General features: G+C 46.5%; 1 long non-coding RNA gene across 1 annotated transcript in view; it reads left to right on the forward strand.

The window, feature by feature from the left end:
* LOC144139396 (uncharacterized) overlaps positions 1-20,683 on the forward strand; it is a 124,700-nt gene extending 104,017 nt beyond the window's left edge. Inside the window, exon 4 of the long non-coding RNA XR_013316182.1 lies at positions 20,574-20,683. This is a non-coding gene — a long non-coding RNA (uncharacterized LOC144139396). The remainder of the gene's footprint in view (positions 1-20,573) is intronic.
* Positions 20,684-25,979: the final 5,296 nt, after the last annotated feature.

Here is a 25,979-nt window from a genome sequence, read left to right on the forward strand (position 1 = left end):
CTTCCCTTTTCACAGACGCACGAGCAACGGACAACTCGTTTCATTTCATTGTGGCATCTAACCCCTGGGTTGTCCACACGTATTTCAAGCAAATAAAAAAAATTCCCACAAAGAATTGCGACTTCGCAGCAGTTCCTTTTGAAAAAGAAACGGTGCCATTGCGAAGAACTCCACAGAGATGCCTCCTAAACTACTTTCACTGCCTCTTGTGCTACACAAGTACCCAACTTTACTTTCTTTATAAGGACAAACTTTAACTTTTTTTTCGGGAAAGCAGCGTAGTGCATCTTATTTTTTTCAAATCATATTATCTAAGTGGATTGTGCACAGGAAAGTTTAGCATTCAACACCCACTGTACGCTAGGTAAAACCTTTATGATCAATCCCTGTTTTAGGTTATGGTGACCCCACATGTCTCAAATCTTGATTTACCTAAAACCTTTGTTTCTCGCCTCTGTGGAATAGCTGGTAATAAGGTTGTTATTAAAATGACCATTGCAGCTGCCCTCAGAAAGAATCCACATAACAAATGCCCCTTATATTGACCTTAAGCCACACACCTTAAAACACATTGTAAAACATGGTTAGTCACGGGAGTAAAGGCACAGACAACAAGCTACAGTCGACAAAAGATCAGTTGTGATAATACGCAGCTGCCGCACAGAAGACTGGCGGGAACCCTTGTAGCGTCTTTGACCTAAATCGCTTATTCAAAAGTATTTCTCCTATGGGACTTCTTCGATGCTGGTAAAGATTTCGTTCATGGACTCTCTATTTCCCAGCGGAATAATAAACCTACCCAGTGGTGTTTTTGTTGATATATTTGGAAGGCCATTATGTGGATCTACTACGTTGTATGTTCCTCTACAAAGTATGTGCCTCTACAAAGACCCCCTAATAGTGCACCTAATCTTCCCTTGCCAGACTAGGGGCATACCTTAAAAGTTGCAAGGTTCAAGTTCTAAAGTCGGCCTGTCCCTACCCAGCAACTTTTACAACTCTCTGCTGTATTGCTAAACTGATTGCCGCCATGGTCAGGTATTATACAGCTGCTGGGGACTGAGGGCGGAGCTTTGCATTGGGTAGTCTTCGGAGGTGAAGGCCAACTATTGCGCTACATTGCCGAGATCTCTCTCTGGTCAGAAGGTATGGTTTTCGTCCTTAAATCCTTCCTAGTGGGGTTGCACATGTCTAGTTTAGCCTTTCAGGCAAGATCGGATTATACTTTCTTCCTGAGTAGGCATTCCTGCAAATCTGCAGATGTTGTGACCAAGCTTCGCGATTTTATAATATTCTGGCACTGTCCTCCAGACATCTTGGCGCTTAGTCGTCCACAGAGAACACATCATTCACGGCCGCTATCAAAACGCTTGCTCACTGCAAAAATTTTGACCTTCTTTTCCTGTATAACCCGACTCCAAAGCACTCAAATAGCCCTCCCAAAGCACTGTGACCAAAGCACTCAAATAGCCTGCCGGGCTCACCGAAAGCCTTCACCTTTTCGAGCCCCCCTTCCATGTTATCTTACAGTTCTAAGCGAACACCTAGTGTGACCCTGCTTAGCTTTTGGATTCATGAAGCGTGTGGTGGAGCGTCTCTGCCGACAACCTGTACTTATGCAGGATGCTCGACTTGACTTTCTCGTGGTCCTCGGACTCCTCCTCTGGATGGGGGCTATCATGTGGGATGTCTCACCTGGCATAAGCGTAAGCAGCTTTTCTGGTAATTAAACTCATCTAAGCGGGGTTTAGCTGAGTGTAATTGACCAAATTGATCAAAAAAGGCAAGTGTCTTTTATTACATTGTACAGTCCGACTAAGTCACTAACTCGTAACGCGGTATATCCATCCATCCATCCATCCATCCATCCATCCATCCATCCATCCATCCATCCATCCATCCATCCATCCATCCATCCATCAACCCATCCATCCATCCATCCATCCATCCATCCATCCATCCATCCATCCATCCATCCATCCATCCATCCATCCATCCATCCATCCATCCATCCATCCATCCATCCATCCATCCATCCATCCATCCATCCATCCATCCATCCATCCATCCATCCATCCATCCATCCATCCATCCATCCATCCATCCATCCATCCATCCATCCATTCATTCATACATCCATCTATATATCCATCCATCCATACATCCATCCATCCACTCTGTTCTGACATTCAGTTAATGAAGCTTTCAATAACTCCCAAGTACCACCAAAGCATAACCGCTACTCTGTTCTCACAGTCGCCAGCGGCCATTCACTCCTAAATTTAGGTAACCCTAACTCCCCTTACTTTGCGTGGCACTATCACCACACCACCAAGAAACGCCCCTTTTCTGGCATACTATCAAGCCCTCCGTATAACGCCACAGAAAGATACCAACCGGGTCACCCCAAATAGCCCCAGCGGTGAACACGACAGGGCACTGTACATATCACTGTTAGACGTCCTCAGTCGGCACGCTTGAAATCCTACTTCACACACACTGCTAAGTGACCATTACATTAACAAAATAAAAACCTCACAACAACTATATCACGCGCCCACTATAACCACAGACTGACGCGTTCCAATTACACATACAAAAAGTAGCACCTCCGTAAGGCGGCAGAAAAGACGACCTAGAAAAGTGGGTCTCAAATATTTTATGCGCAAAACAACAGCACTCAATCAACCCCTACATCTCTCATAAATATGCAGAAACCTGATACCTTCACTTTTGAGACGCTTGTGGTAGTCTTTATCAACGGCACATTTGTCGGAAAAACCGCTTTTGCCTCCTCTGCAAGACAAATGTATTTTGCTGGTAATCAGCAAACATGCAACGTATCTGTCCACAACTATCAGCATCCATCTGTGCGACGATATCAAGGACTAGCTCTCCTTGCGTCGCACGTTTTGTCCAGGCCACTAAATCTCTAACCCACCAACAAACGTGCATAACCCAGCTTCTTCATAGAATAAACCTTTCTTAAAAGGTCGCCCTTCTTCAATGCCTAACGACATATATTTCGGAGCAATGTTCCTCTGACTACCCGTCTTCTACACCGGCAAATGTTCATGCGGAGCTAGATGCTGAAACTTGCAAGAGCGTGTAGAAACAGCCCAACGCGCCCTGCTCTGGCAAACGGCTGCCATCGTGGAAATATTCTCGAACACAATTTTTCGCCATCACAATGACGCATCTTTGCTACATCACCCAGCTCTTCAATAGACACAGGAACACTTGTACGCTGCCTCGGAGTGGGAAACCCTTTGGTGTCACTTTAATTTCCAAGCCTGCTGAACCTCTCGCACAGGTACACCTCGGACCAATCATGTGCACCTAATGCCTCCGCAAACTTCTGAAAAACTTGATCTCTAATCTGCTCTCCGCAAACCTTGACACACACTATTTTGCGCAACCTCATAGGCTTCCACCTATGACTTCCCACAAAGGGCACCTTCTTAAAAACTATTAGGATGTTATTCAGCCGCATTTCGACTAAAGGAATGCACTAATTCTCGCGTCAGATCACCTGAAATCGTTTGATTAGGATGGGTTTGAAATTGCAGCCATGGTCGCGTAGCAGCTAATCGTACTTGTTTGACAATAGATAACCCTACTGATGAAATTTGGTGGATGCCGCCATCAGCGTTACATGGTCACAAAGCAGACCTCAGATGCTGACTTTAGCAATCGTCACGCGCATATTCTATGCTTAAGCGTCTTGGTTCATGCGAAACTCTGTCCCGCCAGATGATCATGTTTTACGCACGAAGGGTGAAACAAGTCCTCTTTTCGCCGTTGAGTCACAAAAGACGTTTAACCATTGAGCACGAGCTCACGTACGTGTGGCTGCAGACACTGCCTGCTGAGCTCACTGTGGTCGATTGCGTGAAACACGAGTTAGCCCTTTTTGCAACTCGCAGCAAAATGCCCTGTCTCGCCGCAGTTGTAACGCGCAGCTTGTTTGCGCACTTCAAAAGCTTTCCTTTGGTGACGCTCTTCAGTGTATCTGAACTTCTTGTTTTTCCATCCCGCTTCACTATCACAGAAATAGGCTTTACTAGCACCGTCGTGTTTCTGGAAAATTTGGCCTTCCGGCCCTACCTTGTCAGGCCACTGACTGAACTCTTTTTGGCCGCCTTTCGGCCCCTGCGCACTTGGCGTGCGAACACCTCACCTGCTAGCAGAGCTGCACGATCAACATTATTTCAGACCAGTAGATCTTGCACACAGAGCCTCACCGTTTACTTGGGTTGGCGGTAAAGTGTTTCACTTAGTGAGTGAAATTCTTAGCTTTTAAGGCGGTAAAAGTTTTAGGTTAGGAGCTCGAATATACATCTAAACATGAAACTGTCAGTGATCTCCAAAGCATTACCCAATCGGGCCCCGTCAAATACAACCCTCTGGACATGCCGAAATAGGTTCTCAAGAACCTGTTCTTTTAACACCAATATTTATTCTTGCCATGATCTCTGTCGCGACTGCTCTAGATAATATACTCCCCGCACACCGCAATATACGCGGCTTTGGGCAATTTTACGTTCTCTAGAAATTAAAAAATTAGTGCACCAAGCCATTCTTTAAAATATCTCTTCCTTTTGCTAAAAGATCCCAAAATACGCAGTCGAAGCAATTGGTTGCTTCGTTTCCCACTTAAAATTAAAATTTATTTCCTACTGGTTACTTGTTCCAGTGTTAGTGCCAATTCTAAGATTGCCATTTTTACGTTTTCGTTTAGCAAGTCTAGGCTGGCCTAGTCATCCCTGGTAAAAGTGCAAATTAGTTGGGAAGCGCTAAATAAAATACGGTTTTATGGTTATGCCTTACCCCAGGTCGGGTTTCTCTCTTTTCGCAAGTCTTGATCTTTACCTCTTGAGATGTATGCTTACTTTATCCTTACTCTGCAATGAACGCCATTCCTACTGTACTTTGCACCTCCACGTCCTGCGCAATTTCTGTATTACAAATACGGGTGAAGTCACTTCTGTTTTTTTTTTACTGTTAGGGCCTTTCCATGCCCATTACAATTCCATCGTTTGCCGAAGAATGTGTTGAATATTCCCAATTTTTTTCACTCAGCAAATCCCACCACTGTAACTTTCCGGCAGAGGCGACTGCCTACAGTTAAAGCCGGATGCAGCAAACCTCTATGTGACGAATTGCAAGATTTAACGAAGTTCTTTAAGTCCACATTGTCAACAACAATAAAGTTAATTTGAGCGTGACCTTTTTATAATAAAGTCATTGCAGTGGTGACCTTTATGTAACAAACCCGCCAAACTCATCAACCAATGTTAGTTGCACCTTTATAAAAAATAGGCTGAAATGTACTTTTTCAAAAATATTATCAACACTTCTAGAAGGTAACAGCAACAAAAACGTCTAAAACTGCGAAAAACACCTACCGTCCTTATGGTGATAATGAACAGAGCAACTACCACTATTCCATGGCTAAGGTATGACCAGCTTTAGTGACAGCACATGGCAATAACAACTACACTTCCTCTTTCTTTCCCACGGACCAGAAACTACCCTACTGTTTTTACGCGTGACTGCGATGTTGGTTCAATATTTACCTTTGGAGTTTCTGGGCCTCCCTGTCCCCGTGTAGTCGCGTGTCTACACTGCCATGTCAGTGTTCGGTCCGTCGGTGGGGACTTCTCCTGTGAGAAATTGAAAAGCTCTTCTTTTCAAGACAAGGTCGGAGCTTTAGATGTCGTCTCAAGCCCGTAAACTATCCCAGCTAGCCTTCTCTCAACTATTTGAGTGCAGGAAAAAGAAGCAAGTTCTCGAAAAAGGGCTCTTTCAGCATACGTTCGATTCTGCGAACGCATTTCGAACCAAAAAGGCCTTGCTTCTCTGAAGGGCCGTGTAGTGTCCAAATACACGTAGAATCAGCAGTCGCATGTCAGAAACATTTGTGCCTGTGAAAAAAATCTTTAAAGGGCGAGTCGAATTTCACTGATGTCAAGCATTGCGGTTTCGTGTCTGCTTTATTCAGGCGAGCATACTCGAAACCTGGATGCAAAGAAAACCTGCATGGACGTTTGCGAACGCTTGTCAATTTTGTTATATCGAGATTTATTTGTATTTTTATGTTTACATTGGCTTTCTCGGATTTGCGTCTTATCTACTTCGCTCTAAAGTCTCCCATTACAATCGCAGACTGTGTTTTTCTCTTGTTCATGGCTGATTATACGTCCTTGAAGAAACTTTCTACAACGATTTTGCAATGCCTGGCCAATGCTATTTCAACTAGCGCAGCGCCTTTATGACATTTACTGTGAGCGGCCGCGTGTGGCGTAATAATGAAAAAATCACTAGCCCCACATTCAGTGCCATTAAGCCAACAGAGCTCGAGGACCAAAGAAAATGTAGAACGCGCGCGCTTGTCTGTCGTTTTTTTGTTCCTGCCTCCGGCGTGTATCGTCGCGCGGGTCTGTGTATGAATAAAAGCTTCCTTTTTACTAAATAGTGTTTTGACTTCCATCCCCAGCAAACGCTGCTGCCTTCACGGCCAGCCCTCACATCATGGTGCCGTCAATTACTAGGCCTCCGTCAAAACACGCAATAGGCCAGCGCAGCGGTCACTAAGGCAGCCTTCGCCTTCCCGCAACCATTGTTGTTGTTGTTCTTGCATGGTTAGGTATGGCACATACCTTACCACGGACTCGGCCAATCAACAAAGATTGTGCAAATGACACAGTGGGGTCCGTCCCGTTCCAAGCAGACTGCATGCTTGTTCAGCGGCAATCGCAAAATGGCATTTCATTACAACTGTTGCCGGTTTGGACGAGGGCTGCGAATAGCGACTCACCCGCTCCACTCACCTTCTCGTCATCCACACGGTGGTTTTCTTACCAGCCGTTATATTCTCCTGCGATTGAAAAGGTTCCGAAAGTAAACAGGAGCCATACATAACGGTTTGCGCCGGGAAGGACACGGAATTATAACCCAGGGCGATGGCAGTTAGCTACAGGGAGCTCTGAAAACAGCACAATGAACCAGGATTCAGGCTGATGCAGGCGAATTTTAGGAAGACACATTGTGCTGTGCCGCCAATTTAAAGCCTTGCTGCTACCACTGTTACTCCCTGTTCGACAATTGTAAATAGTCGGTCATCATCGTCGTCATCAAATTCCACTACATCCACTGCAAGACAAAGGCATCTCTCATAGAGCTTATTTCCGCCCCCGTGCGTGCCACTAGAGTTATTTCTTTGGTTAAGAAAATTCTTATTGTATTCTCGCATCTAGCAATTTGCTTTCCCCTTCTTCTAGACCAGCCTCTCTGCATTACACAATTTCAGCCCGGTAGGCACCTCTTTTCATTTCATATAACTACTTAGGCAGCCGAAGTACACTGTCCTTTTTTTCTTTATTCAAACTACGATATCTTCTGCTCTAGTCTGTTGTTGATTGAAAAAGCTCGTTTCATCTTGTAGCAGGTCAGCCGCGGCAGCCGAGCTCGCGCCGCCGCAGCTGTGCATCGCGTGACCTTAGAGCCACGAGGCACGACTCACGCGGCCGACAGTTGGGATCGAGACACCGAGCCGACAGCACCGAACTCGGATTCTGCCACGCAGGACCACCACCGGTGCCATGGCTCACGGGTCTCCGCCGCTGTTCGCCTTCTGCCAACCTCTCGGTCCTCCTAAATAAATGAAGGCGGGACCTCTTCTCACTCTCCCTTCATAATTGGTGACCCGGAAAACGACCCCGCACCGCAGTTGAAGGCGTTCACGACAACTGTCTCAGCGGCATCACCCACGCTACGTCAGCGTTGGGATCGCGCTTTAGGACACGTCAGCCATGGTTAATCGCGCCGGTTTGGATTCTCAAGCTCATCCGTCAAGCCACCCAACCTCACGCTACCGAGACTACAGGAGTTTTACGAGAAAGACCCTCATGCGAAGTTCGCGCTGCTTCAGCGCCATTTTTTCATCCGAGACATTAACGACCAGCCACAGCGCTACAACATCGCCATCAAGGCTGTCCCAGAGCGCATCGTGGCACAACTTCGGCTTCCGCTGTAGAGCCCCAATGTGTATGACGTCTTCAAAAAGGCAGTCCTGGTTCATTTCGGCTGATCTAGTCCTTTTCATCGTCAGCACACTTCTCCTGCCGCAACAGCCCCAGGACCATCAACTGCCACTGCGCAGACGCCATGTTCAGTTCCGTCCTGCGCATCGCAAGAACACCCTGCGGCCTCACTTGACGCCGGTACGCACCTGACTACCATCCACGCTCACGGAGCCCCTCGATACCGAAACGAAGCTCAACAGTTTCGGTGAGCTTTTAAATGCGGAGCATTTCTTAGGATCGCCTGGTCCTCCGTCGTTGATGGCGGCGCCGTCCACACGCTCACTCTGCATGTGCAACTCTCCTCCTTACACCCACAGCTCCGCGATACTACACTATAAAAAAATTACACCATCTTCCCGTGAGAAATCCTGATGAGGATGCGATGCATCGTGGCGGTTCCATGTGGTTCCATTGTGTTGCCGTTATGTTGAGTGATCTGGTTTTTACTAGCGCCAGAGGGAATTCCGCGTCCGGGTCCACACCGGTGGCAAAGGCACGCAAGTGCTGTTGTGTTAGGGTAAGTACGCGGTGGTTCTCGAGGCGCCGAAACTCGTCCATCATTCTTGTCGATGTTGTCTCTGTGGTAGAATCGGTAGTCTCCGTCAGCTTTGGTGAGGTAAAGGTTGTTGACTTTGGTGCTCCGGCTGAGAGCAATGTACACGCCCTCCTCTTCGCAGCTTTGTCTTCTTGTTCTTCTTCGGCGGTTCCCCTACGTTAAGATGACGATGGTGGTTGAACGTGAACCTATCTTGTGACGGATTCCTTGGTTGGCCAATCCCTAGGGGCATCCTGCCACAATCAGCATCAGAGTCGCGGCAGACGGGGCTGGTTGAGCTGCAAGGCGCGTGGCGCTTCCCGCCGCAGCTTTCCCACGGAAAATTCAGCATCCCATTCTAAAGTTTTCAGTTCGTCGTTTCCGTTGACGTTGAGCTTCGAGTGCCTTCGTTGTATCACTAGCTTCTTGACGCAGTTTGAATGAGTCAAGGACATCAGGCGCGTTCGTAGCACTTGCTCCTGTCCCGGATTTGTAGCGCAGTTTTGTTGTGTAGTATCGCGGAGCTGTGGGAGTGACGAGGAGAGTTGCACGTGCGCAGTGAGCGTGTGGACGGCGCCGCCATCAACCACGGAGGACCAGGCGAGCCTAAGAAATGCTCCGCATTTAAAAAAGAAATAGTTCGCGGCGCCCGGTTTTGATCCCACGACTCTCTGGCCGCAACGGGAGGTACGCGGTGCTCTTCCCACTACGCTACAAATCCGGGACAGGAGAAAGTGCTACGAACGTGCCCTATGTCCTTGACTCATTCAAACTACGTCAAGAAGCTACTGATACAACGAAGGCACGCGAAGCTGAACGTCAACGAAAACGACGAACTGAAAACTTTAGAGGGGGATGCTGAATTTCCCGTGGGAAAGCTGTGGCGGGAAGCGCTACGCACCTTGAAGCTCAACCAGCCCCGTCCGCAGCCCCTCTGAAGCTGATTGTGGTAGGGTGCCCCTCGGGATTGGCCAACCAAAGAATCCATCACGAGATAGGTTCGCGTTCAACCACCGTCGTCATCTTCCCGTAGGAGAACCGCCGAAGAAGAAGAAGAACGAGAAGACAAAGCTGCGAAGAGGAGGGCGTGCACATTGCTCTTAGCCGGTGCACCAATGTCATCAACCTTTACCTCACCCAAGCTGACGGAGACTACCGATTCTACCACAGAGACAACATCGACAAGAACATGATGGACGAGTTTTGGCGCCTCGAGAGCCACCGCGTACTCACCGTAACTCAACAGCAATTGCGTGCCTTTGCCACCCGTGTGGACCCGGACGCGGAACTCCCTCTGGCGCTAGTAAAAACCAGATCACTCAACATAACGGCAACACAATGAAACCACACGGAACCGCCACGATGCTTCGCATCCTCACCAGGGTTCCCCACGGAAAGATGGTGTAATTTTTTTTCGTGCTGCGGATGATAAGACTGGTGTTTTTAAGCACAATCCTTACCTGCAACTACAGCCGTTTTACGCCAAAGATGTCGAGGTATGGCTGGCTCAGGCCGGAGCATTATTCTCCGCCAACGGCATTAGCAGTTACGTTCTTAAGTGCAAACTGGTTAGTCGAGCCCTGCCAACCGATCGCCTGTCCTTCATTCGCTGCAAGCTGCTGGCTGCTCCGTCAGTCGAGTACTCCCTGCTGAAGCAAGCGATCCTATTGCCAACACGCCTTCATCAACATACCTCAGCACCTTGCCCGGCGATCTCATCCTCGTCTAGCACCCCAGCAGTCCTTACTACCCATAACGACGTACCTGCGGATTCTCCATTATTTCTTGATCTCGTCACCCGAGTGAGTCAAACATGCACGCCCAAATGCGTCTCGGCCCCATCCTCGAATGAAACCGCGAGAAAGTTTAGGCCGTCTGAACCCTCACCTCGCGTTGACCCAACCGAGCCAGGGACAGCACCCTCCCCGTTACTGGGACCTAACATGCCCAGCGAGCCCCGCACTCATAAAATTGCGTCATCGTCGAAGACGGAGTCATTGCCATCAGTTCTGTGCTCCGCATCACCTGCTAATTCCTTCATCACAACGGCCACTGGGACCCACGCCCATAACGCTGACCACAGTGTCGGCGCTGATGCACCAGAACGTATGATGGTATTCACCCACGAGACAGGCCTTTTAAGTTCCGCCATATCGAATCCGAGTGCTTGCAGATCACCGCAACCAGCAAGCAGCCCGTCGCCAATTCTATCTCAGCAGACAGAGGTAGCTGGTGGGCAGCAGTAAGATGCAGACGTTCCTGAGGGCAAGACCCACGCCCAGAAATAAGACTCCACCACCTCAAGAATCAATAACTTCAGTTGAAGCAAGATGTTTTTAGCTGTCATTCAACACACATACCCATGGAAGCCTTTCCACATGACTATCCCGTCTCCAAGAACGATGGCCTGGACTTCCCACAAGCGGGAAATCTGTCACCGCCGCAAACGTCCCCAGGTACGAGGCTTCTATCATCATGTTCAACGCAAACGCATGACCAAGTGGCATTACGTAAGACGCAGCGGCCATACGAAGCCCCTTTACCTCGAATGCCCTGAATTGAGAGCTCGCGTGAAGGTTTGCCGATGTACACCCCGTCGTAGGTTTAAAACAGGAGCCTTCTGCCATTGGTGTAGCCAGCGCTCGGCCCCTAAAAAGCCAAGTTCCATCTTCATGGTAATATCACATGCTCTGTGCAACATCACGACGTGCCTGAAGTCCCTGCTCCCTCTACCTTCTCCACTTGTCTTGCACCCCGTAACTCGCCCGCTGCTCAGCACCCTAGGAAGACCACCTGAACTACCAGCAAACCACCGGACAGCTACAACGGCCTAACCAGGACTGGACACAACTTGTAAATAGTTTACAGCATGCCATTCCACTACCTAGACGCCTATGACTTGAATGAACTCGTGTATAGTGTACATTGTACATAGGATATTTTTTGTTCTCAGTCTTTTGCTCATTTTTTGTTTGTTCTCTCGCGTCTCGATACCGCGAGCCAACTGGAGTGGGAGAAGTTATAGCAGCTCAGCCGTGGCAGCCGAACTCGCACCGCCGGAGCAGTGCATCGCGTGACCTCAGAGCCACGAGGCACGAGTCACGCGGCCGACAGTTGGGATCGAGACACCGAGCCGACAGCACCAAACTCGGACTCTGCCACGCAGGACCACCACCGGTGCCATGGCTCACGGGTCTCCGCCGCTGTTCGCCTTCTGCAAACCTCTCGGTCCTCCTCAATAAATGAAGGCTGGACCTCTTCAAACTCCCCCTTCAATCTCTTCTAACCTTACCCCTGTCATTTTTCATTATATTCACGCTGATACGACCTAATCTTGCTTTAACGTTTTTAGTAAGGGTCCAAGCATCCGCTTCATATGTCATTACAGTAAGTATCCATAACTACTAAGTTCTCTTTCCCTAACAGAAATAGCTTACATTTCGATATTTGCGAAAGTTTGCTGAAAGTACCCCAACCATTAAAGTTCTGCACCGGATTTTTTGGTTTCGTTTTGTATGCCAGCAGTCAACCATGCTACCTTGCTCTCCTCAAAATCTGACTAGCCACTCTATTGGCACCTAACAAGTCGGAACGTGAAGATCCTGCCTCACATGTGCAACTTCCAGAGCTTACATGTCCCTATACAGGCTGTTGCTTTCAATTCGGCTATACAGTAGTTGGACCAGCCAGCGTTCAGTGCATTGATGCATAAGAAATTGTGTAAAACCCATCACCGTTGTATTGCTCATGCCAATGCCAGAAGCATCTCTTGTGACTACTACTGTTGTCAAAGAAGTGTTAAAAAGCTGTAAGCAGTTACTTGCAAAGAGTAAGTTCACTTGGTCAAAACACGCTTATTCTTGTGGCGTCCAAGCGATACCTGCTCCCTTTTGAACTAATCTTGTAGGGCCTCAATAACTTCAGCATTGTGCGGTAGAACTTTTGCGTAATATCCAACCATGCAATATAAAGAGCGCAATATTGTCGCATTTGTGGAGGCTGGAACTTTCTGGATGGCCTCTACGTTGCTTAGAAGTGGACGAACCCCTTCTTCGCTCACTCGGTTACCCAAAATGTCTAGCTTCTTTACTCCCAAAACGCACATGTCATTCCCTTTAAGCACAGCATAGACAAGGCGTTTCTAACCTGTCGCAGACAGTCATCATTCTCTGGTTTTAAGCATCCGAACACAACAGTGTCAGCAATAGAGCATAACGTATTCCTGTAGTATTTCAAGATTGTAGTAACTAATCCTTGGAAAGCCACTGGTGCCCAGTGGGAGACAAAATAAACACACTTGAAACTAAATAGCCCCTGCTCTGTTATAAAAGCAGTCGCTTCCCTGCGGTCAGGCCTAAGTACCGCTTCATAAAACGCACAGAGCAGAATCAGTCTTGAAAATAACTCTATGCCTTGCGGTTTGTGTGCAAGTCTTCTGTGTGATGCAGAACAAATTTGTTTAGAATGATTGCATTGTTAGGTTCCAACAGGTCTACGCATAACCTAAGTTTTCATTCTTCTTTCTTCGTTACAACTATTACGGAGAACCACACAGAATTACCAATTATATCTGTCATATCTGCCTTTCCCGCTGATCCTGGTCAGCTTCCACAGATTACTTTACCGCAAAAGGCAATCGTTGTAGTTTAGCGCTCACCGGAGCAACATCCTCGTGAATCCTGAAGTTATGCATAAAACATTTTTGCTAGACCCTAATTTTCGTCAAAAGAATGAAAAAGGAATTTTAGCAGGTCAGACAAAATCTCTCCAGGTGTGCAAGAAGTGTTGAAGCAGCTCAATGACGTACTATTTATCCGAAGTTTCAGCGTGTGGACAGTGTTCATGCCAAGAACATTTGTGCTTTGTGACACCACATAGAACAGGAGTTGAGCACGCGTGTTCCAATACAGGACAGGAGCGGCGAAATATCTTTCAGCATTTATCGTACTGCGGGAAAAATTTCAGCACTCGAGCCAATGTTGGCTGGAGCTGTGCGGAATGCATCAGTATGCTTCACGATTGAGCCACAAAAAGGCAAATTGAACTAATCATTTTCATGGTAGAATTGACGGGCGTCTCCAGAACTTCAAATTGTAGTCACACGCCTGCGCTCTGCTTGCCGGTTACATATATTTGCACAGAACAAACAGGAATTTTACTCATTTTTTGTAGAACGAATTTTGGATAAACACGAAATTTTGGTGAACAAATGTCTATTCTGGTTAATCAGGTGTAACGTGCACTAATAAACAACTCACAAGCAATCATCTGAAAGCTTATATATTTCAAGAAAAAATGTTCTTTTTCTGAGCAGAAAAGGTGTCTCGCGAAATTCCCCTTCGATGTTTTTTTGAGCGTTTTGTCAGATTGCCGCTTCGTGCTCGGATAATTAGTAAAGCGATGCACTGCTACTAGCACCATGCACGACAGGCGTAAAACAGCAGTCTAATCTTTAAAAAAAACCAATTTTACAGTCATGAGCAACAACCAAGAGAAGACCTGAACTAGGAGAAATGGCCTGTCTTGCACCTAAGATGGAAGGTTCACCGTTATTTTACACTTAATGCAACAACATACAAAAAATTGAGAATATGAAATTATGTAGAAAAGAAAATAGATAAGACAAAAGATAATATAAACAAAACCTCACCATGCTCTAGACATGAGGTCAAAAATAAATGTACCATCTTTCCAGGCGTCTTCGTCGACGAAAGAGGACCCTTCCGAACACTCCATCTATCCCCCGGTCCCTCCCTGATACACTGAAATCTGATACCATTATCACCAACTACGGCTTCAATACCATCCTCCTCACCGACTCATAGACTACCTACCACCTGGTCTGGGAATGCCTCAACGAACCAAACCCCCTCCCTCCACCATCCCCAGAGCAGTGGGAGCACACGCTGGCCAGCTCACGGTGCCAGCACCACGAACAGCTCATCGCTCGCACCCACGCCGCTGCGCTATCTCGCGGCTGCCGACTAAGTAAGCAACCCACTTTAATGCTGGTTAAAAGTTTTCCAATCCAAACATCATCATCATCATCACCAGCCTATCTACGCGAACTGCGAAGCAAGGCCTCTCCCATTATTCTCCAATTACCCAGGTCCTGTGCACACTGTGACCAATTTATCCCTGCAAATTTCTTGATCACATTCGCCCATCCAACTTTCTTCCACCACCTGCTACGCTTGCCTTCTCTGGGGATCCACTCTGTTACCCTTAATGGCCAACGGTTATATTGCCTGTGCATTACATGCCCTGCCCAAGTCCATTTCATATTAATTTTTACTAGTATGTCCTTAACCCGCTCTTGTTCCCTGACCCACTTCGCTCTCTTCTTGTCCCTTAATGTTACACCTATCATTTTCTGCTCCATTGCCCTCTGAGTCGTTCTCAGTTTTAGTTCAACCCTCTTAGTTAGCCTCCAAATTTCTGCCCCGTAGGTGAGTACCGGTAAGATGCAGCTGTCATACACTTTCTTCTTCAGGGACAATGGTAGGCTGCTATTCATTATCTGAGAATGTTTGCCGTATGCACTCCGCCCCATTCTGATCTTCCTAATTATCTCTGCCTCATGGTTGGGATCGTGGGTCACCACTTGGCCTTACTAGATATATTATTTTCCAACTTCCACTACCTCGCCCCCTATCCCAAACTGTTGTGCTGTCCCAAGGATATTGATCAAAACTTTATTTTTCTGCATAATAATTTTCAGGCCCATGTTTCTAGTCCGTTCGTCTAGTGCAGAAAGCATGCTTTGCAATTCGTCCCCCGAGAGTCTTAGCAAGGGAACGTCATCAGCAAGTCTGAGGTTACTGAGGCATTTTTCATTAACCCTTACTCCCACCTGTTCCCAATCCAACGTTCTGAATACTTCTTGTAAACATATTGTGAATAAACATTGGAGAGATTGTGTCTCCTTGTCTGACGCCCTTCCTTATAGGTATTTTACTGCTCTCCTTATGGAGGCTGATGATAGCTGTGGACCCATTGTAGATATTCTCTAGTATTCGTACATAATGCTCATCTACCCCCTGGTTCCGTAATGCCTGAATGACTGCTAGGGTTTCGACCGAGTCAAATGCTTTCTCATAATCTATGAAGGCTATATATAGAGGTTCAGTATACTCAGCGCACTTTTCTATCACTTGATTGATCGTGTGAATATGGTCCATTGTTGAATAACCTTTACGGAACCCTGCTTGTTCTTTAGGTTCACTGAAATCTAAGGTTGCAGAGATTCGGTTAGCGATTACCTTGGTGAATACCTTGTAGACGACTGACAGTAAGCTGATCGGCGTGTAATTTTTCAAGTCCTTCATGTTACCTTCCTTATGGATTAGGATGATGTTCGCGTTCTTCCAAGATTCCGGTACCATTGCGGTCATTAGGCATTGCGTATACAGGTTTGCTAGTTTCTCAAGTACAATTTCTCCGCCATCCTTCAAGAGGTCAGCTGTTACCTGATTCTCACTGGGTGCTTTGCCCCCTTTCATTTCTTTCGCAGCCTTCCTTACTTCTTCGGTCGTTACTGGCGGGATGTGTATTTCCTCTGAACTACTTTCTCCTACGGCATTATCCTTGATCTCCGGGCTACTGTACAGATATTTATAGAATTACTCTGCTTCTATAAGTATTTTATCCCAATTTGGGATGACTTGGACTTACTTCGAGGCGGATACTATACCTATACTCTCTACCTCTACACCACAGCCTCTACGCCACAGAAAATCAAAAGTTGCCCGGGGCATATATTGTAACAAAACACGCAGCTTATTTTCTTCCCGCGGCGGAGACTGAGCTGGGTCCCGGGAGTCTGTGCGAACGCAAATGCGCTTGTGCGTTCTGAGTTGGCTTTTGAATACATGTCAGGGGATTAACGCGCTCTAGAAACTTCGGGATTATAATTCCTTTGCGGAGGGGCCAGTGGCCTACTAAGGAAGAGAAAAATAAAAAGTTGCCCGGGCACATACAATAACGTTGTTCTCTAACCACGCAGGTATTTTCTTCAAGCGGTGGAGACTGAGCTGGCCGCCGGGCAACTTTTTATTTTTATTTTTCTTAGTAGGCCACTGGCCCTCTGCGAAAGAATTCTAATCCCGAAACTTCTAGCGCGCGTTAAACCACTTGCGTGTATTTAAAAGCCAACTCAGAAGGCACAAGCGCATTGGCGTTCGCACAGACGCCCAGAACCCAATACAATCACATTCACACAAACAAAAAAGTTGCCTTCATACCACGCGGTGAAGGATGTTGGAAATAAAATCTTCAAACGACACCTACAACAACTGCCCTTACGACGTCACTTGAAATCGCAGGCGTGGCTCTACAAAGAGTGAAACCCGAGATTCTGCCTGCCGTTACCTGGCATTCGCGGGGGTGGCGTCTAGAAAGCACCTGTCTAGGACACGGCCAGACTCAAGCGGCGGACACCGACGGTGTAGCCTTGCCGTAAGTCGGCAGAAAGAAGACGGAGACGGGCGTCTTTCGAAGGGCGAGACAGCGGAAATTAGTCATAGTGATGTGCGAGCTCGGAGCTAGGCACCACCGTGCGACGCATGTGCAGACATGAAAACAATTTGGCATGTGAGCTTAGTGATTTCCATTTAAACCCATCTAAATTAGTTAAAATATAAGTTTGAGAATTGCGAGAAAGCAGGGGCTATTTTTATAATCGCTATTTATCAGAACCAGTTCCTCCTTTCGCCTTTTATAATACATCCTAAAAGACAACAGAGTTAGTATTTACAGATTTAATAAAAGGGGTCCTGTTCGTGGGAAGCGGTGCGCGAAAGGTAGCGGTTTTCTAGCGCCCAGATGTGTGTATGTCGTCTCTTGATTTGGTTTTCCAGCCAAGCTAACCAATCGTTAACGTATCTCTGCCGTACGACCACCTTATTCCTTCATGTCCGGGTTATGCAGGAGATGCTGTCGAACAAGTTAAGCAAGAAGTGCGAAGGAAGCGCGCATTGGATGCCACTCTCCGCCAAAACAGGCCCAACACAACCGTCGCTAAAGCAGACGCAAAGCCGTCTCTGTGGCATACCGCCGGTGTGACCAGCGAGCAGGGAACGCTCTCTGACTGAACAAACTTTATTGAGTAATAATGAAGGAAAAAGGGAATGGGAGAAAAGGATGGCAAACTCATTTGTGGAACCCTTTTTTCAGGGTTGGAGTGGCTTCTTCTCCCGTATTCGGCAGGTTGATTAGGTCGGTTTCTATCTGTAATTCGGGGCTGATGAGGGCGGCCTCCCATTGTTCACGGGAAGTCAGTGGCGGGTTCTTTTGGTGTTCGGCCCCAGCCCAGAGGTGTGGTCATGCACACGTGGCATGGAAAAGGGTAACAGTCTCCCCACATAGCTCACAGTCTACTTTGTAGTCGGGTTGCCGTTGTTAAACAATCTTCGCCGAGCGAGATTTATGAATGAAGGTATTCGTTTGAATCTTAAGTAGCATCTCGGCTTCACTTGCCGTTATTTCGCGTCTAACCATTCGCAGTGCCATCTGAACTGTGCAAAGTGCGTGAAAAGCTTCCTCCGCCTTCCCCAGCTGCGTTGGCTGGTTGTTGTCCCGCGCGCCACAGTTGACTGGTAGAGGTGAAAGGTTTGCTTTAAAAATGGCCGCGTGTTAGGTCTGCTAACCTTGGATATGCAAAGCAAAAGCTTGGTTTTGTCTGGTTGAGTCTAGGGTTTGCTGGGTTAACCATTTATATAACTGCATTACTGACCACAGCAAAAGCTGTTTGGTTTCGTGCAATGATCATAAAAGGAGGCCCGGCCATTCTTTCATTTCAGTCCCTCTTCAGCCAGCGCAACGCCAGACGCGTATCCCGAGACGACCCCTCGGGCAATGCGTGAGATGTAAGCGATGTAGGGTAAAGAGAACCCAAGCCTTCATGCCAAAAGCTAGCTACTACGATAATGCCATGGACAGTTTCGTCGAGGACATGTAATCAGCAATGAACAAGGAAACAATAAAGTTTACAATTTTAATGGAAGGCTTTAGAGCGAATTACGTAGGAAGCCAATAGGCGAGAGCAAGTGTAAACGTCCGAATACAGTAAATACGGATATAACAAATTTAAAAACATACAAAACTTTTCATTGCATGCAGGTTTTCTTTACATTCACGTTTCAAATATGCGCGCGTGAATATCGCAGAAACGAATCCAGAATGCTAGACATCATTGAAAGTGAACTCGATATTTAAAGATTTATTTTAAAGTCACAAATTGTCTGACTTGCGAGTGCTGAGTCTGCCAGTCTTCAAGCTCTACACGGCGCTTCGGATAAGCGAGGCTACTTCCCCTGTATATACTATAGTATCGTAATGGCAACCTTTGCCTTTTGACAATTTTTAGTTGTAAGGCAGTTTTAAGAACAAAACTTATGCTTGACGGACGCTTTTTCGAGAGCTTCCTCCTTTTTACGCACTCCAAATAGTTAGGATGGATGATTTGCTGGATAATTTACAGGGTGTGGACGCCATTTAAAATTGCGAGCTGGTACTGAAAAAAACTTGGTTTATTAGGAGCATTAGTATTCCGGTTCAGAGGGAAGCCTTATGCATTTACCCAAATACAGAATGTTTCACAACCTCGCCGTTTAAACCCATTTGAGAAAATGCGCCTTAAGGCGGAAAACACCTAGAAATGCTCCAGAGTTTCATTTTAACAAATGTTCATTATATCTGTATGTCAAATTTGTCACATTAGTAAATGTTTAAGCTGATTGCTCAAGAAGCAGCGAAGTTACAGGAGAGGTATTTGGACACATACGTCCTTTTTTCTATACCCCAATCATGTACGCCTATCCTCTACCGTATTTTTTAAAACACTACTTCGTTTGACGTTTTCAGAGTGCATATTTCAGAATTTAAGGTTTTGATCAATGAAAAAATAATGAAGGCATTTGTCTGTGCTTATTACGAACCGCTTTATTGCGTAACAACAACACATAGTGCTGTCGCAATAAATTGATTTCGGCGCTCAAGTGTTTTCCTAGATCAGATTTTTTGCAGTTCCTGGTCACCAGAAAACTATTTTTATCGGTATGTGTTATTAATTTTAACTCAAGGGATTTTCTATAAGTTACACAAAGGTAAGAAAAATGCATCGCGAGAAGGCTGAAACTGCAAAAAATAACAAATGAGCTCTCTTGTGAAGTGTACTAAAGAAATATCCTTATTTCAATGCGTATTTCAATGCGTATTTAAAACCCGTACTTAAGTGCCAAACACATACACTGAATGTTGGAATTCTCACTTACCGTTTCAAATTTCCCTGCCCCGCCATAATTTAGGGTTAAACTGGCAAAAGGATAACTATTACCGCTCAAAAACCATATACTGCTGAATCTTTAAATAAAAACACTTTTCTGTAATGTCTTTCCTAATCGCCGATTTGTAGACAAGAAATGTAAGAGACCCGTTGAACAATTGGTAAATACATACACTTTAGTACGGTCATAGAACGGGAGAGTTCAGGTTTCTACCCCAAAATTGTGGCCGCTAGAAACGAGTTTTTTTTTTTGTTATAAAGCTTTCTACAAATAAAAAGCACATAAAGTTCCAAAAAAGCGTTCTTCTTCAAATGGTCTATAAGGAAGGAAGCAAATAAATATAATCTTCTACAGTATTTTTAATATTCTACTTTATTTTCTGGGTGCTTGGCCCCCAAAATTTCACAATAAAATGCCAAAACGCTTTAAAAAATTATCGATCAGAATAACCAAAACATTTTAATCACAAAAAGAAAATGACTTGTGCTTTCAATTGAAACCGGAAATTAGTTGATGTCTGTTCATAATGTTTTTTCTTCCCAAAACCACTCAGTTTCAGGGGTAAATTGCTCTCAACAAAATATTGCGTGAGCAATAATTAAACTTTCAATTACGCAGAGTAAACTCCAACAAGAAATATTTACTGAGGTTCTATGTTCTTTTCAGCACCGACATACACAAGCACGTGGAATTTGTTGTAATTACTACTGCAGTTGGCACAAGAAATGTCAGTATATCAGTCGCACAGCGGGAAAATAAATACCCTTAAAACGGGAACATTATTGTTTCCAAGGAAACTCTCGTTGGTTTGAGGTGTTCGCACGAACATATGTAATACATTTATATTTCTTTCTATCATCGTTTCCAGTGTCCTCTCTGTACGGTATTTGGCTTCGCATAAAATGAGTTGAGGTAAGCCGCTTCTTTAGTAAAATCCAGTTCTGGAACACCACTAATGGCGCCTCCACTACTTAGCAGAGCTTCCGTTATTCCACTCTCCTAGTCTACGTGCAGCACAACGGTCCCTGGAGCCTGATGGTAAACGGTCCCCACTGCGCAGTTGGAACCATACTTCAACCACGCATTCATGGCAGCTCGCACCCGATCTGTTTCTTTTTGAGGAAACGTTCATAAGTGGCCCGCGTTCGGGTGAAAAGGGAACCCCTTGTAATACTTCGCTGTAGACAGTCTACTATTGGTACGGTTGCGAGTTGCTGCCGCGTCATGGCTGGAGAAATGGTTTGGGCCGTGGTTTAAAGCCTTGGGGTCATCCGGGAACCCAAGTGCGGTGGGCCGCGCCACATGGAATAAACAAGGCGCTGGGGCGGTTTTCCTGGTGGCTGGTATATTGAAGGTTGTACGGTTTGCGAAGGATGGATGAGGGCAGACATAAAGGCGGTGGACGGGTCGTCTCCAGCCAAAGCAGGCTTCTTGTTTGAAGTGGCAGCAGCGTATAGGGGCTTCGTTTTAACAGGTTGAGAAGCGTACTACAGTTCTTTGATAGAGAACTTCCACCTCCACGGAAGCTTCGTCAGCAACGACACAAACGCAAGCAGACGCCGCCTGAAAGGCCTTTGCCACGCAATGACATTAAGGTTATCTTTCAGCCGCACAGAGGGATTGATCTTACCAGTGTCAATACAGCTACTCTGGTAGATCTCTAACAATACCAAGCTACCACGGCACTAAAACCAGAACTGTGCCTACAGACAATATAAATTTGTTGTGAGAACCCCATCAGAACCTGGGACAAAATGCAAACTTGAGCTCATGCCCCTGCCCTGCAAGGCAACCTCCAACGCCCTTGCCAACACTACTCTTCCTACCGCCATTACAGTGGGCGCCATCGTCATGGTATCCCACAAAGATTACGCGAGACTATCAGTTAGTGCATGTCATAAAACTACCAGTCGCTTGTAATCATCGACCCAAAGTGACTTTGCGACTGTACAGTTTTACGAGTACTCTTTCAAGGTCGAGGCCCTGCAGTACCCTTATCGATCTGTTACTGGGGCTATGTGAAAGAGTGCACAAAGATCAGATTTGAACTTACCAGCTGCTTTGCTGAGGCAAATGTGAATAGGTATGCTGTGGAGCCATATATATATATATATATATATATATATATATATATATATATATATATATATATATATATATATATATATATATATATATATATATAACACAGAAATAAGGGTTGGCAGTCGAGAAAACCTCGGAAAGCAAAGGGGAAGATGTGGTAGATCATTGAAACAGATTAAGAATTTGGAAAGAAAGAAAGAAAGTGAAGAAAAAATGCCCGCCAGGTGGGATCCGAACCCACGACCTCCAGAATACCGGTCTGGTGCGATAACCACTACGCTACCGGCGGGGCGATTTTCCCATTCACTTTCTGGGGTATTTATGTTAGGTAGATTTGTTTCCTGTGCTTGGGGGTGGTAGCCAGCGCCATTCGGACTAATCGGGGTGAAGGGGACCTTCTTTTTAACCCCTGGGTCGTGACTCGAGTGTCTACGACATGTCCAGAGTGGTCGACCAGCTTTGAACCCTCTTAAGCTCCCTTTGGCAACAAGACTGCCAGAACAGAGGCCCTCGCTATGCATGTAGCGAATCAGAATAGGAAAATGAGGGGCTCGTTGAAAATAACACAGAAATAAGGGTTGGCAGTCGAGAAAACCTCGGAAAGCAAAGGGGAAGATGTGGTAGATCATTGAAACAGATTAAGAATTTGGAAAGAAAGAAAGAAAGTGAAGAAAAAATGCCCGCCAGGTGGGATCCGAACCCACGACCTCCAGAATACCGGTCTGGTGCGATAACCACTACGCTACCGGCGGGGCGATTTTCCCATTCACTTTCTGGGGTATTTATGTTAGGTAGATTTGTTTCCTGTGCTTGGGGGTGGTAGCCAGCGCCATTCGGACTAATCGGGGTGAAGGGGACCTTCTTTTTAACCCCCGGGTCGTGACTCGAGTGTCTACGACATGTCCAGAGTGGTCGACCAGCTTTGAACCCTCTTAAGCTCCCTTTGGCAACAAGACTGCCAGAACAGAGGCCCTCGCTATGCATGTAGCGAATCAGAATAGGAAAATGAGGGGCTCGTTGAAAATAACACAGAAATAAGGGTTGGCAGTCGAGAAAACCTCGGAAAGCAAAGGGGAAGATGTGGTAGATCATTGAAACAGATTAAGAATTTGGAAAGAAAGAAAGAAAGTGAAGAAAAAATGCCCGCCAGGTGGGATCCGAACCCACGACCTCCAGAATACCGGTCTGGTGCGATAACCACTACGCTACCGGCGGGGCGATTTTCCCATTCACTTTCTGGGGTATTTATGTTAGGTAGATTTGTTTCCTGTGCTTGGGGGTGGTAGCCAGCGCCATTCGGACTAATCGGGGTGAAGGGGACCTTCTTTTTAACCCCCGGGTCGTGACTCGAGTGTCTACGACATGTCCAGAGTGGTCGACCAGCTTTGAACCCTCTTAAGCTCCCTTTGGCAACAAGACTGCCAGAACAGAGGCCCTCGCTATGCATGTAGCGAATCAGAATAGGAAAATGAGGGGCTCGTTGAAAATAACACAGAAATAAGGGTTGGCAGTCGAGAAAACCTCGGAAAGCAAAGGGGAAGATGTGGTAGATCATTGAAACAGATTAAGAATTTGGAAAGAAAGAAAGAAAGTGAAGAAAAAATGCCCGCCAGGTGGGATCCGAACCCACGACCTCCAGAATACCGGTCTGGTGCGATAACCACTACGCTACCGGCGGGGCGATTTTCCCATTCACTTTCTGGGGTATTTATGTTAGGTAGATTTGTTTCCTGTGCTTGGGGGTGGTAGCCAGCGCCGTTCGGACTAATCGGGGTGAAGGGGACCTTCTTTTTAACCCCCGGGTCGTGACTCGAGTGTCTACGACATGTCCAGAGTGGTCGACCAGCTTTGAACCCTCTTAAGCTCCCTTTGGCAACAAGACTGCCAGAACAGAGGCCCTCGCTATGCATGTAGCGAATCAGAATAGGAAAATGAGGGGCTCGTTGAAAATAACACAGAAATAAGGGTTGGCAGTCGAGAAAACCTCGGAAAGCAAAGGGGAAGATGTGGTAGATCATTGAAACAGATTAAGAATTTGGAAAGAAAGAAAGAAAGTGAAGAAAAAATGCCCGCCAGGTGGGATCCGAACCCACGACCTCCAGAATACCGGTCTGGTGCGATAACCACTACGCTACCGGCGGGGCGATTTTCCCATTCACTTTCTGGGGTATTTATGTTAGGTAGATTTGTTTCCTGTGCTTGGGGGTGGTAGCCAGCGCCATTCGGACTAATCGGGGTGAAGGGGACCTTCTTTTTAACCCCCGGGTCGTGACTCGAGTGTCTACGACATGTCCAGAGTGGTCGACCAGCTTTGAACCCTCTTAAGCTCCCTTTGGCAACAAGACTGCCAGAACAGAGGCCCTCGCTATGCATGTAGCCAATCAGAATAGGAAAATGAGGGGCTCGTTGAAAATAACACAGAAATAAGGGTTGGCAGTCGAGAAAACCTCGGAAAGCAAAGGGGAAGATGTGGTAGATCATTGAAACAGATTAAGAATTTGGAAAGAAAGAAAGAAAGTGAAGAAAAAATGCCCGCCAGGTGGGATCCGAACCCACGACCTCCAGAATACCGGTCTGGTGCGATAACCACTACGCTACCGGCGGGGCGATTTTCCCATTCACTTTCTGGGGTATTTATGTTAGGTAGATTTGTTTCCTGTGCTTGGGGGTGGTAGCCAGCGCCATTCGGACTAATCGGGGTGAAGGGGACCTTCTTTTTAACCCCCGGGTCGTGACTCGAGTGTCTACGACATGTCCAGAGTGGTCGACCAGCTTTGAACCCTCTTAAGCTCCCTTTGGCAACAAGACTGCCAGAACAGAGGCCCTCGCTATGCATGTAGCGAATCAGAATAGGAAAATGAGGGGCTCGTTGAAAATAACACAGAAATAAGGGTTGGCAGTCGAGAAAACCTCGGAAAGCAAAGGGGAAGATGTGGTAGATCATTGAAACAGATTAAGAATTTGGAAAGAAAGAAAGAAAGTGAAGAAAAAATGCCCGCCAGGTGGGATCCGAACCCACGACCTCCAGAATACCGGTCTGGTGCGATAACCACTACGCTACCGGCGGGGCGATTTTCCCATTCACTTTCTGGGGTATTTATGTTAGGTAGATTTGTTTCCTGTGCTTGGGGGTGGTAGCCAGCGCCATTCGGACTAATCGGGGTGAAGGGGACCTTCTTTTTAACCCCCGGGTCGTGACTCGAGTGTCTACGACATGTCCAGAGTGGTCGACCAGCTTTGAACCCTCTTAAGCTCCCTTTGGCAACAAGACTGCCAGAACAGAGGCCCTCGCTATGCATGTAGCGAATCAGAATAGGAAAATGAGGGGCTCGTTGAAAATAACACAGAAATAAGGGTTGGCAGTCGAGAAAACCTCGGAAAGCAAAGGGGAAGATGTGGTAGATCATTGAAACAGATTAAGAATTTGGAAAGAAAGAAAGAAAGTGAAGAAAAAATGCCCGCCAGGTGGGATCCGAACCCACGACCTCCAGAATACCGGTCTGGTGCGATAACCACTACGCTACCGGCGGGGCGATTTTCCCATTCACTTTCTGGGGTATTTATGTTAGGTAGATTTGTTTCCTGTGCTTGGGGGTGGTAGCCAGCGCCATTCGGACTAATCGGGGTGAAGGGGACCTTCTTTTTAACCCCCGGGTCGTGACTCGAGTGTCTACGACATGTCCAGAGTGGTCGACCAGCTTTGAACCCTCTTAAGCTCCCTTTGGCAACAAGACTGCCAGAACAGAGGCCCTCGCTATGCATGTAGCGAATCAGAATAGGAAAATGAGGGGCTCGTTGAAAATAACACAGAAATAAGGGTTGGCAGTCGAGAAAACCTCGGAAAGCAAAGGGGAAGATGTGGTAGATCATTGAAACAGATTAAGAATTTGGAAAGAAAGAAAGAAAGTGAAGAAAAAATGCCCGCCAGGTGGGATCCGAACCCACGACCTCCAGAATACCGGTCTGGTGCGATAACCACTACGCTAC

This window comes from Haemaphysalis longicornis, unplaced genomic scaffold (genome assembly GCF_048455015.1).
Source record: "Haemaphysalis longicornis isolate Haplotype H1 unplaced genomic scaffold, Haemaphysalis longicornis Haplotype H1 scaffold_5, whole genome shotgun sequence".
Lineage (NCBI taxonomy): Eukaryota > Metazoa > Arthropoda > Arachnida > Ixodida > Ixodidae > Haemaphysalis > Haemaphysalis longicornis.